At 41.1% G+C, this 14,865-nt stretch overlaps 1 long non-coding RNA gene across 1 annotated transcript; it reads left to right on the top strand.

Annotated features, from left to right (window-relative positions):
• Positions 1 to 10,932: 10,932 nt before the first annotated feature.
• On the top strand, positions 10,933 to 13,759 carry LOC138756375 (uncharacterized). Its single transcript, XR_011353030.1, has 2 exons — positions 10,933 to 11,112; positions 13,194 to 13,759. It is a non-coding gene; the product is annotated as an uncharacterized lncRNA (long non-coding RNA).
• Positions 13,760 to 14,865: the final 1,106 nt, after the last annotated feature.

Here is a 14,865-nt window from a genome sequence, read left to right as displayed (position 1 = left end):
ATAAGCCCCTATCAGGTTCTCCCCTCAGCCTCCGTCACTCCTGATAAAACCACCCATGTTTATTCAATTTTTCATTTGAATTCATGGCCTCTAATTGAGGAAACATGCTGATAAGTCTCCTTCACCCTTTCCTAAATCTCCACATGGTGTGACCTGAATTGTAGACAAAACTGCAAGTGTGGTGAAAATAACCATTGATATAGATGTAACATGACTTTCTTACCTACTACGCGATGCCCCACCAATGAAAGCAAGCGTTCTGCCTGAATTCTTTATCACCTCATCTGCTTCCATGGCTTCTTTCAAGGAACTGTGGACCTGAATTCGCAAATCCCTCTCAACACCAATATTTTAAAAGTCTTGCCATTAACTTTATGTTGTTCGCTGACATTGGACCTCCCAACACCACAAACATTTTGTCTGGATTAAACACCATCCACCATTTCTCTGCCCCTGTCAGGTTTGATAAACCAATTTGATGAATTTGGAAGGTCTATTTCACCCCATTCCTCATCTCCTAAAAGAAGTTCACAGACAGACAATCTGTGCTTTATTTTCTCTGTGGAGGAAAATATAGGTTTCTTTCTTGGGATTGCATTTGTGATTCTGAGCATTATTGGGATTTTAGTCTTGTAGGTTCTTTCCGTGCCTGCGTGGGTTTTCTCCCACTGAAAACTGCTATGAAGTAAGACTGAGAAATCAAGTATTCATTCTGCTAATTCATCGACTTTTCTCTTGTGTGATTCTTACCAAGAAACCACTCATTGTTGATTTTCAATTTGGTTCACGTGGACTTTAACATGGTTTTTCCACCAGTTCTGATGCAAATTGTGGTGCCTTCTACAATTTACAGTCTGCAGGTGCGACGTGGTTCATTTACACTATGAACTTGCTACCAATAAGTAGTAAGGTTGGTCATTCAGATGGGAAGAAATGGGAGGAAACAGTGTGAAGACCCATCATAGTGCTCTCGTAGAGCAGATCGTGCTTACATCAATATATCAGAATCCAGAGTTGTGAGATAAGTCAAAATCAGAATCAGAATTTATTAACGTTTTTAAATTTTTTAAATTTAGACCTACTGCACAGTAAAGGCCATTTCGGCCCACAAGCCTTTGCTGCCCAAGTAAATCCAATTGACCTAAAGTTCAGGTACGATTTGAATAGTGGGTGGAAACCAGAGCCCCCAGGGAAAACTCACGCAGGCACGGAAAGAACCTACAAACTCCATACAGACAATGCGGGGTTCAAATCCCGGTCCCAATTGCTGGTGCGGCAACAGTGTGGCACTAACCGCCATGCTTATTGTGCTGCCCCATTGTCATGATCAAGTCATGAAATTTGTTATTTTATGGCAGCTTCACAGTGGAAACATTTATATAAATCACCTTACAACAATAAATAAAAATAGTGCACGAAAAGTCAAACTGAGGCAGTGTCTTTGGTTCATTGATCATTCAAGAATCTGAAAGCAGTGGGAAAGAAGCTGTCCTTGTGCTGTTGAGTACTCATCTTTAGGCTCCTGAACCTTTTTCCAGATGGCAGCAGAGTGAAGAGGGGAAAAGGGACAGAGTGGTGGGGGTCTTTGAGGATAGAGACTGCTTTTTTAAGGCACCACCTCATGTAGATGTCCTTAATGGAGTGGTCTGGTGCTTGTGATGTCGCAGGCTGAGTTAACAACCCTCTGGAATTTTTTTTCTTGCCCTGAGTGTTGGCACCTCCATATGAGATAGTGATGCAACGAGCCAAAATGCTCTCCATGGTACATCTGTGTAAGTTTTTGAGAGTCTTCAGTGACCCCCTGATTTTCCTCAGACACTTCCAATAAAATAATCACAACATGCATAAAAGAAATTCAATTATGTTCACCCTGTAACTCCTGAAGATATTCACATCTCCTCAAAAGAAAGAAATATATCATCCTTCACTAGTATGGCCTGAGGCAGCCTTTCTCAATGAGAAGCCCCTGGATTGAAAGCAAAAATTGTTTTATATTGTTTTTTAAGTTGGTAAGAGAGAAGTATAGAAGAATCCACTGCTTCACGGGAAAAGGGGCCAATAAATTTTGAGCAGAGTCCGAAGGGGGGGGGGGGGCAGAGCCAAAATATGGTTGAGAATGGCTGGGCCATGTAACTCCACAGAATACCAAAGAACAAGCTGCTGGGGGGATCTCTGCGAATGGGGCAGTGGAAGACAAAGAATGGATAATGTTTCGGGTCGGATCCCTTCATCAAGATTGATTTTACATTTCCTCCAGGTTCTAGCTTCTGGGATCTTTCATGTGCCCAGTGTTTGAAATGTGACCACCTCTTCATGGGTGTGTTGGTTCCTTGGTTTTTGAAGGACATTGAGGATCTGGTTCAGAAGAGAGGGGTGTACAGCAGGTATAGGAAACAGAGCAAATTAGCTATTTATAAAAAAAAATGCAAGAAAATCCTCAAGACATAAATCAGGAAGGCTGGAAAAAGACACGAGGTTGCTTTGACAGACAATGTGAAGGAAAATCCCAAGGGTTTCTACAAGTATATTAAGACCAAAAGGGCAGTAAGGGACAAAATTGATCCCCTTCAAGATCAGAGTGGTCATATTTTTATGGAGCCAAAAGAGATGGGGGAAATTTTAAATGCATTCTTTTCATCAGTATTTACTCAGGGAACTGGCACAGAGTTGTGGGAAGTAAGGAAAACAAGCAGTGGGGACATGGATCCTATACAGATTAAAAGGAGGAGGTGCTTTAGAAAAATACAGGAGGCTAAATGCCCATGGTCTGATGAGATATTCCCTTGGACATTGTTATAGGATGGTGTAAAAATTGGACAAGCTCTGGCAGAAATATTTAAAATGTTCTTAGCCACGTGTGTGGTGCTGGTAGCTCATGTTGTTCTGTTGTTTAAAAAAGGCTCCAAAGTAACGTTGGAAATCAGTGACCCTGATGTCAGGAGTAGGTAAATTATTGGAAGGTGTTCTAATAGATTGGATTTACAATTTTTTAAATAGTGAGTCAATCATTAGGGATAGTCAACATAGCCTTTTGCGTGGTAGGTCATGTTTAACCCATCTTATAGTGTTTTTTGGGGAGGCTATCAGGTAAGTTGATGAAGGAAAGGCTGCAGACTTTGCCTACATGACCTTTAGTAGGGCTTTTGACAAGGTCCCAACAGGGAGTTTAGATGCTAGCTATCCATGGTGAAGTAGTGAACTGGATTCAACAATGGCAGGATGGGAGAAGCCAGAGAGAGAGGTGGATGATTGCTTCTCTGATGGGAAGCCTGTGACTAGTGGTGTGCCTCAGGGATCAGTGCTGGCAACATTGTTGTTTCTCATTTATATCAATGATCTGGATGATAATGTGGTAAATTGGATCAGCAAGTTTGCAGATGACACTAAGATTGTAGACGTGGATAGCGAAGAAGGTTTCCAAAGCTTGCAGAGGGATTTGAACCAGCTGGTAAAATGGGCTGAAAAATGGCTGATGGAATTTAATGCAGATAAATGTGCGGTGTTGCATTTTGGAAGGACATACATGGTGAATGGTAGGGCACTGAGGAGGGTGGTAGATCAGATGGATGTGGGAAAATAGAAACATTTTTCTCTGAAAGTGGCATCACAGGTGAGTAGGGTTATAAAGAGAACTTTTGGCATATTGGCCTTAATAAATCCAAGTATTGAGTTGGGATGTTATGCTAAAGTTGTATATGACTTTGGTGAGGCCATATTTGGAGTATTGTGTGCAGTTTTGTTCTCCTAATTACAGGAAGGATATCAATAAGATAAAAAAGAGAACAGAAAAGATTTACTAGGACATTGCCCAGACTTCAGGAACTAAGTTACAGAGAAAGGTTAAACAGATTAAGACTTTATTTCCTGGAGCATAGAAGAATGAGGGGAGATTTGATAGATGTATTTAAAATTATGAGGGACAGACAAAGGAAATTTAAGTCAGCTTTTTATACTAAGGGGAGGTGAGATACAAACCAGAGGACATGGGTTAAGGGTGAAAGGGGAACAAGGTAGGGGGAAACATGAAAGTGAACTTCTTCACACAGTGAAGAGTATGGAACGAGTTTCCAGATGAGGTGGTGAATGTGGGCTTGACATTTTTAGAATTTGGTCAGATACATGGATGGAAGAGGGATTGGGGCTATAGGCTGGGTGCCAGTCAGTACGTCTAGGCAGAAAAATGGTCTGGCACAGACTAGAATGGCCAAATGGGCCTGTTTCTGTGCTGTTTTGTTCCATGGCTCTATAGGGTTCCATGTCAATATTAATTGAATAAATAAATAAAGATAAATACTTTCCATTCTGCTCCCAATAGGAAAATTACAGTTCGCATTGCCAGCACTGAAAGTTATTTCACCTTCTGTTCCTGAAGGATTAGAAGAGATTTCCATCACAGCCAGTGTCCCTGACAAGTCAGCACCTCTGTCATCTTGTGTGTCACTCTTGCTACCTTGTCAAGTATCAAGCAGCTAATAAGAAAGCACAATGTATCACTTTCTCAAGAGAGGAGAAGAAAATGGTGATGCCAGTGAAGGAATAGCGTCCCATTGCCCCGTGTTTACACCTGCACTGTCTTGCAGTATCTGCTTATTCAGGAAGTTTGAACATTATGCAGGAACAATTTCAATCTCTGTTAAATGCTGAACAAAGTCTGCCTTGGTGTTCAGTGGAATTCAACCCCTGGAAGTATTCCTTTTAATACTTTATTTATAAATGTTTAAATGTAGATTAGATTCATTACAAATTATTTTTAAAAATTATACATGTGGTATATATCCTTCCATCCCCCTCAATCCACCTCTAAAAAAGAAAAAAGAAAAGAACTAAAAAAAAAGAAATAAACTGGAGAATGCCAAGAAAATAAAACATTTAGACAGAAAAGTCTATTGGAGGTTATCAAGAAGTGAGGTCTTCGGAGAGTTAATCATACGTGCAAACCAAAATTTTGTAAATATGGGCTCCGTAATTTCCAAAACCTTGATATTTATCTTTCAGACTATAAGTAATTTTCTCTAACGGTATACAACTATGAAGTTCTGCATGCGATCGTTCCATACCTAAATCTATTTTGGATTTCCATGATTTTGCTATACATTTCCTAGAAACTGCTAAATTCAATTTGATAAATATTTAAATTTAATTTTGGTCTTATAATCTTAATATTACTCAGTAAAAATAATATCGGGTCCTGTGGAAATTCCATATTTAAATCAATCTTTTAATACCAGTTTGTGGCCACTGGAATCGCAGTAGACACAGTGAAATAACCACGCAAGGCATTTTTAGAGTGAACCAAACAGATTTACTCTTCATCACCTGCGCAAACTTTTAAAACCCTGAATCACGCGCTTGACACGTGATATGGCCGGATTGATGCCTTCTTGAAGTTGTAGTGCTGCCATAGCACCCTTATTCGGCCCCCACCCCCAGAACCAGCAGAAAGGTTTGTCTATCTTTTAGGTAGTCGACTGTTGGCTGTTGAAGTGGGGAGAACTTGTCCATATAAGCTGATTTAAACCTGTCAATAGTGTAAGATTGTGACTTCCCTCCAATGTCCAAAATACAGGTCGACCTAGTTTGTCTGAGTATCATATCAGGTCCTTCATAGGGCACCTGCAGAGATTGACCAAGTGTTTCCCTATGGATGAAGACATATTCACAGATTGAGGTCTTCAGGCACAAAAGAAGAGAGTTCTCCATGCGACAATAGTGGTATAGGGGTCAATTTTCCTATGGTCTCCCTTAGCCTGCTCAACAGTTCCTTAGGATCATTGCTGGAGTTGAAATGGTATGGGACGAACTACTCTGGGACAACCATACCATATGTCATACACGAGCTCCACAGATAAAGCTGGGAAGTCCTCCTTTGGGTTGTTCTAATGCCCAGTAATACCCAGGGAAGCTCATCAGCCCAATTTGGGCTGTCTAACTGAACCATCAAGGCTGACTTGAGATGTCAACAAAATCTTTCCACCATTCCATTGGCCTGGGGATGATAGGCATTCGTATGATGAAATGTTGTACCGAACAAGCAAGACAAGGCTGTCGACAGCAAATAAGTAAATTGTGATCCTCGATCTAAAGTGACATGCAACGGTAAACCAAAACAAGACACCCAGGAACTGAGGAACACCTGAGCACAATTGTCTGCAGTAGCAAGTACCATAGGCATTGCCTTGGGCCACCACGTAGACCTATTACTGTAAAAAGGTAATGGTATCCTCTTGAAACAGGAAGCAGACGAACAATGTCCACGTGGACACGAGCAAAATGCTGAGTAACTGCAAGGAAGGACTGGAGTGGTGTCTTAGTGCTGCTGAACTTTTGCTTTTAGCTTTTAGGCAGGCAATGCAGGACCATGCCATTTGTGTAACATCTTTTTTAAGACCGTGCCACGCAAACCTGTCCAAATCAATACAAACTGTCAGTCTAATCAATGGACGTGAGAGACCATGCACAGAGTCGAACATTCGATGTTTCCATGATGCCAGAACTACTGGGCATGGGTGTCCTGTTGATATATCACAGAGGAGTAGTTTGCCATTAACTCCAAAGTGGACAATACAGACGAAACCTCAAGCGGAGCAGAGCGGGAAAGTGGATCAGCTACTACGTTGTCTTTTCTGGACATAAGTAGTATTTTTGTGGAGAATTCTGAAATAAATGATAATTGCCATTGTTGTCAAGCTGACCAGGGCTATGCAATCTTGGAAAATGCAAATATTAAGGGCTTGTGGCTAGTGTACGTAGTAAAATCTCTGCCCCCCCAAAAAAAAAGCGGAATCAAATAGACAGGTAAATGACCAAAAGCTCCTTATTAAAAGCACTGTATTTCTTCTCTGCTTCACGAAGTTGGTATTTTAAGAATGCTAATGGTTTCAATGACATATTGATGAAGTGCACCTCCTACGGCCATACTGGATGCGTCTGTAGAAAGGGCAGTGGCTGCATTTAAAACTGGGTAGCTGAGCACAGTGACATGAGTCAGCAAAGCTTTTGTCTTCAAGAAGACATTGTTTCCCTCTTCAGTCCAATGGATGGTTCTGGTGTTTCTGGACAGTAAGTTGACAAGAGGCTTCATGATATGAGCTGCTCCCGGAAGAAACCAATAGTAAAAATTTACCATTCTCAAGAATTTCTGCAGGCTTTAAACCAAAGCAGGTCTTGAGTACTTGGTAATGGCCTCAACTTTAGATGGCGTGGAGTCACGCCTTCCTGAGAAAGCCTATGGCCCAGGAAATCAATTATTTCTTGTCCAAAAATGCATTTAACATTCAGTCCAAAGTTTTGAAGATGAATAAAAAGTGTACTAAGATGTTCAAAATTTTCTTCCTTAGTCCCACTGGCCACTAAAGTGCCATTGAGGTAAATGAAGACATTGGTCATACCACGTCCTAAAGTATCCATCACCTGATGAAATGATTGAGCAGCATTCTCAAATCTGAATGGCATTCTTAAAAATTTGAACAACGCAAATGGGGTAATTATTGCTGTATTTCAAATGTCCTCTAGCTCTTCTGGTACTTGGTGGTAGCCACGCGCCAGGTCTATTTTGGAGATGATCTTCACTCCATGTAAATTCCCCAAGAAATCCTGAATATTAGGTATCGGATAATGATACAGGAAGGTGGTGTCGTTAAGCTCCACATATTCACCAACCTCCATTGTGTTTTGGGACCATGTGTAATGGAAATGTCCAGGGGCTGTTGGACTTACAAATTAAGCCTAGTTCCTCCATCTTGGCAAACTTTTCCTTAGCTAAACGCAGCTTCTCTAGAGGCAAGCGGCATGCTTTAGCATGGATAGGAGTGCCCTTGAGTATGCAATGAGTAAGACCATGCTTTGCAGTGGACACAGAAAATTGTAGGAAAATCAGCCAACAGCTTGGAGAATTCATCTACTGGTTTGTTTAATGTTTGGAGGCACAGAGTAGAGGTATAGGTGTCTGCCAGAGGAAAGGTCAGAAAACTAGTCTATTAGCCAACACCATTTTAATTCGATGAGGAATGAATGAGCCTGAAGAAAATCTGCACCAAGCAAAGGTTGGGATACTGCTGCTATGATAAATGGCTAAATGTAGAGATGATTCTCAAATTTCACATTCATCTTCCTGGTGCCAAAGTCAGAATATTTTAACTGTTAACTGCACATAGTTGAAGATCTGGGGTAGGATGGCATGTGTCAAAACCAGTGGGTGGAAATACACTAACTTCTGAACCCGTGTCCATCAGAAATTCCTGGGACTCAGTCTATTTAAAATGATCCGAATGGAAATGAATGAATTATTGAGGACTACCTGTAGTCTAAACTGAACTGTAGCTGGTCTGCAACAATGGGCTAATGAATATGATGTAATGGGTGATGTCGACCCATGTCTAGCCTGATACTGCACATCAGTAGTTAGTCTAAACACGCGTTGGTATCCATACACAGGTCTTTCTGTGTGAACAGTCATTCCAGAAGCTGTGTGAAAATTGACAACAAAAAAATAATGTTATTTATAGTTGAAAACATAATGAAAGAGAGAGAGGCGGGGGGGGGGGGTGGAGGGAATGGAAACTGTTAGAAAGAAAAGAGGTGTAAATCAAGTCCAAAGGCAGGAGAGGGGATGGAAAAGGAAAGTGGATGGCACCTCAAGGATAAGGAAGGATAAAAGGATTGGCAATTGGAAAGGAAAATAACTAAAGGGCAGCATTGAGCACAGCTCTGAGCCACTACTCACAACAGCAGATACCTGGGTTCTAACTTGGCCTTGTGTCCTCTCTATGTGGCATTTTCCCATTCTCCCTATGACCCCTAGGCTTGGCTAACCTTCCACATCCCAAATGTATTGTGCTTTTGGGTTAATTGACCACTAATTATTGCCCCTAATTTATAGGTATGTTGTAGCATTTGAGAGGAGTTTATGAGCACATAGTGAGTATAAATGTTTGATGGCTCTTGCCCTGTACTCATTGGAATTTAGGAGAATGAGGGGGTGTCTCAATTAAATATATTGAATGTAGAAAGACATGGACAGAGTCAATGTAGGAAAGTGGGAGAGTCTTGGACATGAGGACACGACTTCAAGATTGAAGAGTGTTCACTTAGAACAGAGATGCGGAGGAATTTCTTTAGCCAGAGGGTGGTGATCCTGTGGAATTTGTTGCCACAGGTGGTTGCGGAGGCCAAGTCATTGGGTGTATTTAAGACAGAGATTGACAGGTTTTTGTTTAGCCAGGGCATCAAAGGTTATGGGGAGAAGGTGCTGAGTGGGAAAATGGGTCAGCTCGTGATTGAATGGTGGGGCAGACTTGATGGACTGAATAGCCTATTTCTGCTCCTAAATCTTTATGGTTTTATAGTCTTAATAAATGTTGTGATTAATACAAGATTATAAATATGTAGAGGTGGACCAACGTGTCTGCTTCCATCCTGAATCAATCAACCACACTAAAAAGAATGTAGAAAAGGTGTCAGTAGCATGAGCAGATTCATTCACAATTGGTGTTAATCAGAAGGGATGGGAGAAAAAAGGATTGAGCATGTTGTGCTGCGTCTTCCAGAACTACAAGGAGAGGTGTTTTCTTTTTTTGTTTTTTTTAAATATTTTATTTAATTTTTAAATGCAGAATAGAGGATTCAATTAATATAGCAATAATATATTGAATATAAAATCATAGAAAAACATCCATAAGGTCCAAAAAAAAGGAAAGGAGAGTCCTTCTTCTCCTAGTGCCCCCTCCCCAGATTCGTAAAAGGGAACAGACAACAGGGGATAGAGGGAGATAAAAAGAAAGAAAATAGAAAAGAAAACATAACAGGAGCAAGGTTCAACATCTCAGAGTCATATCATTTTAAAAGTATTACATTTCTAGTAAGGAGTATACTAATTGACAAATATCAAAATAAATTATACAATCTGGGCATTTAACTAATCTAAATAAGGTTGCCAAATTTCGACGAACATGCTGTATCTATTCCTAAGACTATTAGTCATCTTCTCAAGGGGAATACAACTTTGCACTTCCACGTTCCAGCAATCAATGTGAAGTAGGGAATCGGATTTCCATGTTACCGCTAGACATTTCCTGACTATTGACAAAGCAATTTTAATAATTTAGATTTGCTCCTGGAAGAGTTAACTTCTATAGCTGCCAAATTCCCCAGAAGAAACAACTCCGGGTCTGGAGGGAAATTCATTCCCACAATTGTTGTCAACCCTTCCCCCCCAATGAGAAATGTGTTAAAAGGAGAACTGCGAGGTTCCTGTGAGGGAGGGATGGAGGGGTGGTGTAAGGCAGGAGATGAGTGGGGGTGTGTGCTGAGTTAGTTTTCACAATAGATATCTGATAATTATCTACAGGGACTGCCTTGAGAATGAGTTTTGAAACAAATCAAAGTGTCCTGAAAATTGGACGATCATAATCCAGCATCGTAGTCAATTTGTACCATTAGCCCCGGAGCATCACAGGGCTGTGTTGTTAGGTCCCTGCTCTACTCACATTACACCTACTTGGGTAATTGGGCAGCACTGGCTTGTGGGCCGAAAGGGCCTGTAACTGTGCTGTATGTCAAAATTTAAATTTAAATAAATTATTGATTTCAGTCCTTCCAATGATGGTGAAAGGGGGGGGTGGGTTTGATTGCATTGCTCAGGAGTACTTTGAAGTATCGTATGTTTCCTGTATCACTGGAAAAAAAACATAGAATCCTCTCCCAAGTGTTCCTGATGTCCACGATGAGCTTTTTCTTTTGTTCTGAAAAGTCTGAGGCTTTGTGAACTTCCCATCCGGGGATATCTTCCTCTGGTGACAGGAAGGAAAAGCTGAGTGCCCACTCCAGTATCTGACTACCATCATAGTCAATTGTGACATACTCAGCAAAGGTAGCATTGTGACCGCATTGGTAGATACTCCCCTGCATAACTCCTAACATTGAATACAATGACTGTACAGGTACAAATCAAAGCCAGGTGCAGGACCTGCTCCCTTTACGTAAAAGGTTGCTTGTGTGCCATGCCTATTTCACCAAAGCCTGCTCCAAAGGATGACACAGTATGGTCCACTGAGCAGCACGGTGTTGGCGCACCTTTGAATTTCTGGTCCATGGTTCACAACTATCAATATTTTTGTGAGTATCATTCCATGAAATATGGATAATGGTGGAATCATCACCATTTGTGTTCATTCTAATGTCCTATACTAAGAGGACAATTAGGTCAGATTGGATAAGGTTATTTCTACTGAAAGGCTTAGTTGGGATCTTACTGCTTTGGAGAGAAGCTTCTTTTCTTCCAAGTTCAAGATTCAGGATTCTTTTCAGATTATTTTATTGTCATGTTATAAAACGGGTACAAAATTGTATTTAGTCTGTCATAAAGATTCACCATCAGCAGAAATTGCCCAGTCAGAGTCAGAGACGGAGAGGGTCATTGCGAGTCCGTGGATTAGCTTCCAATCCTCCTGCAGCCTTTGCAGCTGGCACAGGCGACTGTTCGATCCATTGGCAACCCGAGCTCCAGATCCAAACCGACCACATGATCGGGAAGCCTTCAGCGCCCATGGTCCCTGGGGAGCCCTTCCCACTCCCAGCACCCTTACAGATCCCTAGCACCCCCTTCAGCCAGCCTCAAGCAGGTCTCCAGCAGTCCATGGCCTGGTGTGAGTCTATTGACCGCAAGTCGCTCACAGCCTACATACGATGTGCGTTCCTCATCTAGAGTCACCAACAGCCTATGTGTTCTTTAGACTCCGAACCCCTCACTGGTCCTGGTATTTATTTAAATTTTTGAATATAAATTCCCCAGTTGGAATTCAAATTCATCTCACTGGACAACCATTCAGGACTCTGACCACTAGTCCAGTTACAATTCTGTGACACATGGAATTTTAAAAGAGCTTGTCTGCAGCACTTGTAAATGGAATGAATCAAATCATTAGTTTAATGCATCCATGATGTCTGCTGGACAACAGGTCTTTTCATCAATATATTTAACATATTTGTCCTTCTCTAAAAAATCAGAACAATATAAATTCACTTTCTTAAATTCATCCAGCCAGATTAATTCAGTTTATTGTTAGTAAAGTTAATCAAAGATACAACAACTTAATTATAAACCTATATATGGTGCTAATCGTATTCATGAATCATTTCACACTCTGCTTCAGGTCTGACACTTCTTCCAAGGGCGTTAAGCCCAAGATTTCTATCTTCACCACTTGTGTGATTGCCTTACATACCTGCTGTGATCTGCTGGCAAAGAGCTTGATTGAGGTCACTTCTGCATAACCGTGTGTGATTCACCTTCTGTGAAACCAGAAATGTTCACATCTGCATTCTCTCCCTTTCCATCTTCAATCCACTAAGAAAGTTTGAATGTCCATCCCACTGACCATCTTATCCATGATAGCTTATCTGGAAATTGAACTTATTTTCCAATCCAGGCAACACCCTGGCAAATCTCCTCTGTACCTTCTCCATAGCTTCCACATCCTTCCTATAATGAGGTGACCAGAACTGAACACAATACTCTAAGTGTAGTCTCCACAGAGATTTGTAGGATTGTATCATGACCTCTATATTCTTGAACCCATTCCTCTTATTATTGAAGCCCTGCATCCCATAGGGTTTCTTAACTATCCTATCAAACTGCATAGCAACCTTGAGGGATGTATGGTGCCTATGTTTATCTACATTCCAAAGAAACAAATTGGCCTTCTGGCATCACCTCACAATTACTCAGATTGAACTCCATCTGCCACTTTTCCGTCCAACTCTGCACCTTGTTTGTATGCTTTTACAATCTACAACTACCATTCACATTCTTCGTATCATCTACAAATTTCTTGACCCATCCTTCTGCCTCTTCATCTAGCTCATTAATAAAAATCACAAAGAGCAGACCCACTAGTCACTGACCTCCAGGAAGAATACTTTCCTTCCACTACTACTCTCTATTTCTACATACAAGCCAATTTTTTTATCCACAAAGCCAAGGTTTCATGGACTTTCTGAACAAGTGTCTCATGGAGGACCTTGTCAAATGCCTTGCTAAAATCTGTATAGATCACATCTATTGCCTTACATGCATCAATTTATTTTGTATCTAGGGAAAATTAGTCCCAGTAAAGATCAGCAAGTCTGCCTTTGTGTGGAGCCACAGGAAATGGGTAAAAATTTGAATGAATATTTCTCATCACTCTTTGCTGTAGAGGAGATCGTGGAAACCAAATCACTGAAAGAAACAATTGGTGATATCCTGGACCATATTGGAACCACGAGGTAGTAGGTCTGAGCAGACTTGGAGCGTATTCAAGAGGACGAATCCCCAAGGCCTGATGAAGTACATCCTCATACCTTGCGGGAAGTTGGGGAAGAAATTGTGGAGGCCTTTGCTGAGATAGTTACATCAATCTTGGCCTCAAGTGAAGGGTGATAGGCTGAAGAATGGTAGGCTTATACTGTGCTGTTATTTCAAAAGGGACAAGCCAGGTAACGACAGGCCAGTGAGCCTGATGTCAGAATACCACGTGGCTCAGCATAAACTATTTCGGCTGAAAGGCCTGTTCTATGTAAGTATGACTCCACACAAATGAAGTTATGGCTGCCAATTTTACTCGGCTCCCAAAATTTGGTTTTGTTGACTCAAAGGAATTCAAATTCACTATACTATCCACAGTCACTGATATATATTATGCAGTGAACAAGAACACATTTCTGGTAATATTTGCATCACCATTCTATGGCCATTATAAAAAATAAAAGGTTCATTGCTCTATTAACTTCTCCAGCTCCTTATTGTGGGTTTGCCATGTAACAACTTATCATATTCCAAAAATATATTTAAAAGCTCACATCATACTCTCATCTTAAAATCTGACTACTATGCTTTGTTAATCGATGTGCATCACGTCACTGAGATTACTGTCATGTTTCCTCATGGGAATGGAGGAGCAGGATCCTTCCATCAGATATGTTGATCGTCATTTACTTGCTGCTGATCTGCATGCGATTATCATATCATCAAATTCCTATATTTCACACGAACACGGGAAAAGGTTAATGTGGATGTAATTATCTGCATTTGATTTCTTCAACTTTACATATTTCATCTTATTAGCCATTCCAAATGTATGAATTAACACATAATGTCCTCTTTAAGAATCGATGCCTCAAGAAAGCAGCTTTTATCATCAAGGACCCTCACTACCCAGGCCAAGCCCTCTGCTCATTGGAAGGAGGAGGCACAAGGGCCTGAAGATGAACACTCAACAGTATGAAAACAGCTTCTTCTGTCCCCCTCCCCTAGCCCCCTCTTCCCTGCCATCAGATTCCTGAACAGACACAACCTCACTTTTTTCTCATTTTTTATACGTTTTTTTGAAATCTGGTATTTACAGAATGTCGGTGTTGGAGCTGTGCAATTGCTCGGCAAAATGAGGTGTAAGGCATTCCTTCTGTCCGATAGTCCTCAGGCCACCCTTGGGCAATGTGTAGGACCTGGTTAGCCTCCCCATCAGGGTCACATGAAGCCATGAAATGCAGATGGTGGATGATTTTTACAAGCAGATTCTACAAATTGGAATTGATGGTTGCAAAACGAAAAATGCTGGGCAGATAAATTGGCTGATCAGTGGGCCAGGGTTACCCGTCCAATGTGGAGAATGCAACTGAAGAAGGCAACGGGAAACTATTTTAGTATTTTCCACTTGCATAATCATGAACTGAACTCAACATCGACCACAGTCTCAACTCAAAGAAGGAGCCTTCACCGCAGGAGAACAGGGGAAGCAATAACTACAATTTGGAGGGTCAGAGATCGTGACGGATGGAGAGACATGATCACCCATGGCAAATGGCAAGGCACCTGAAATTTACTGAGTG

The sequence above is a fragment of the Narcine bancroftii genome, chromosome 3 (assembly GCF_036971445.1).
Source record: "Narcine bancroftii isolate sNarBan1 chromosome 3, sNarBan1.hap1, whole genome shotgun sequence".
Lineage (NCBI taxonomy): Eukaryota > Metazoa > Chordata > Chondrichthyes > Torpediniformes > Narcinidae > Narcine > Narcine bancroftii.
This window is presented reverse-complemented; position numbering and strand designations above follow the sequence as displayed.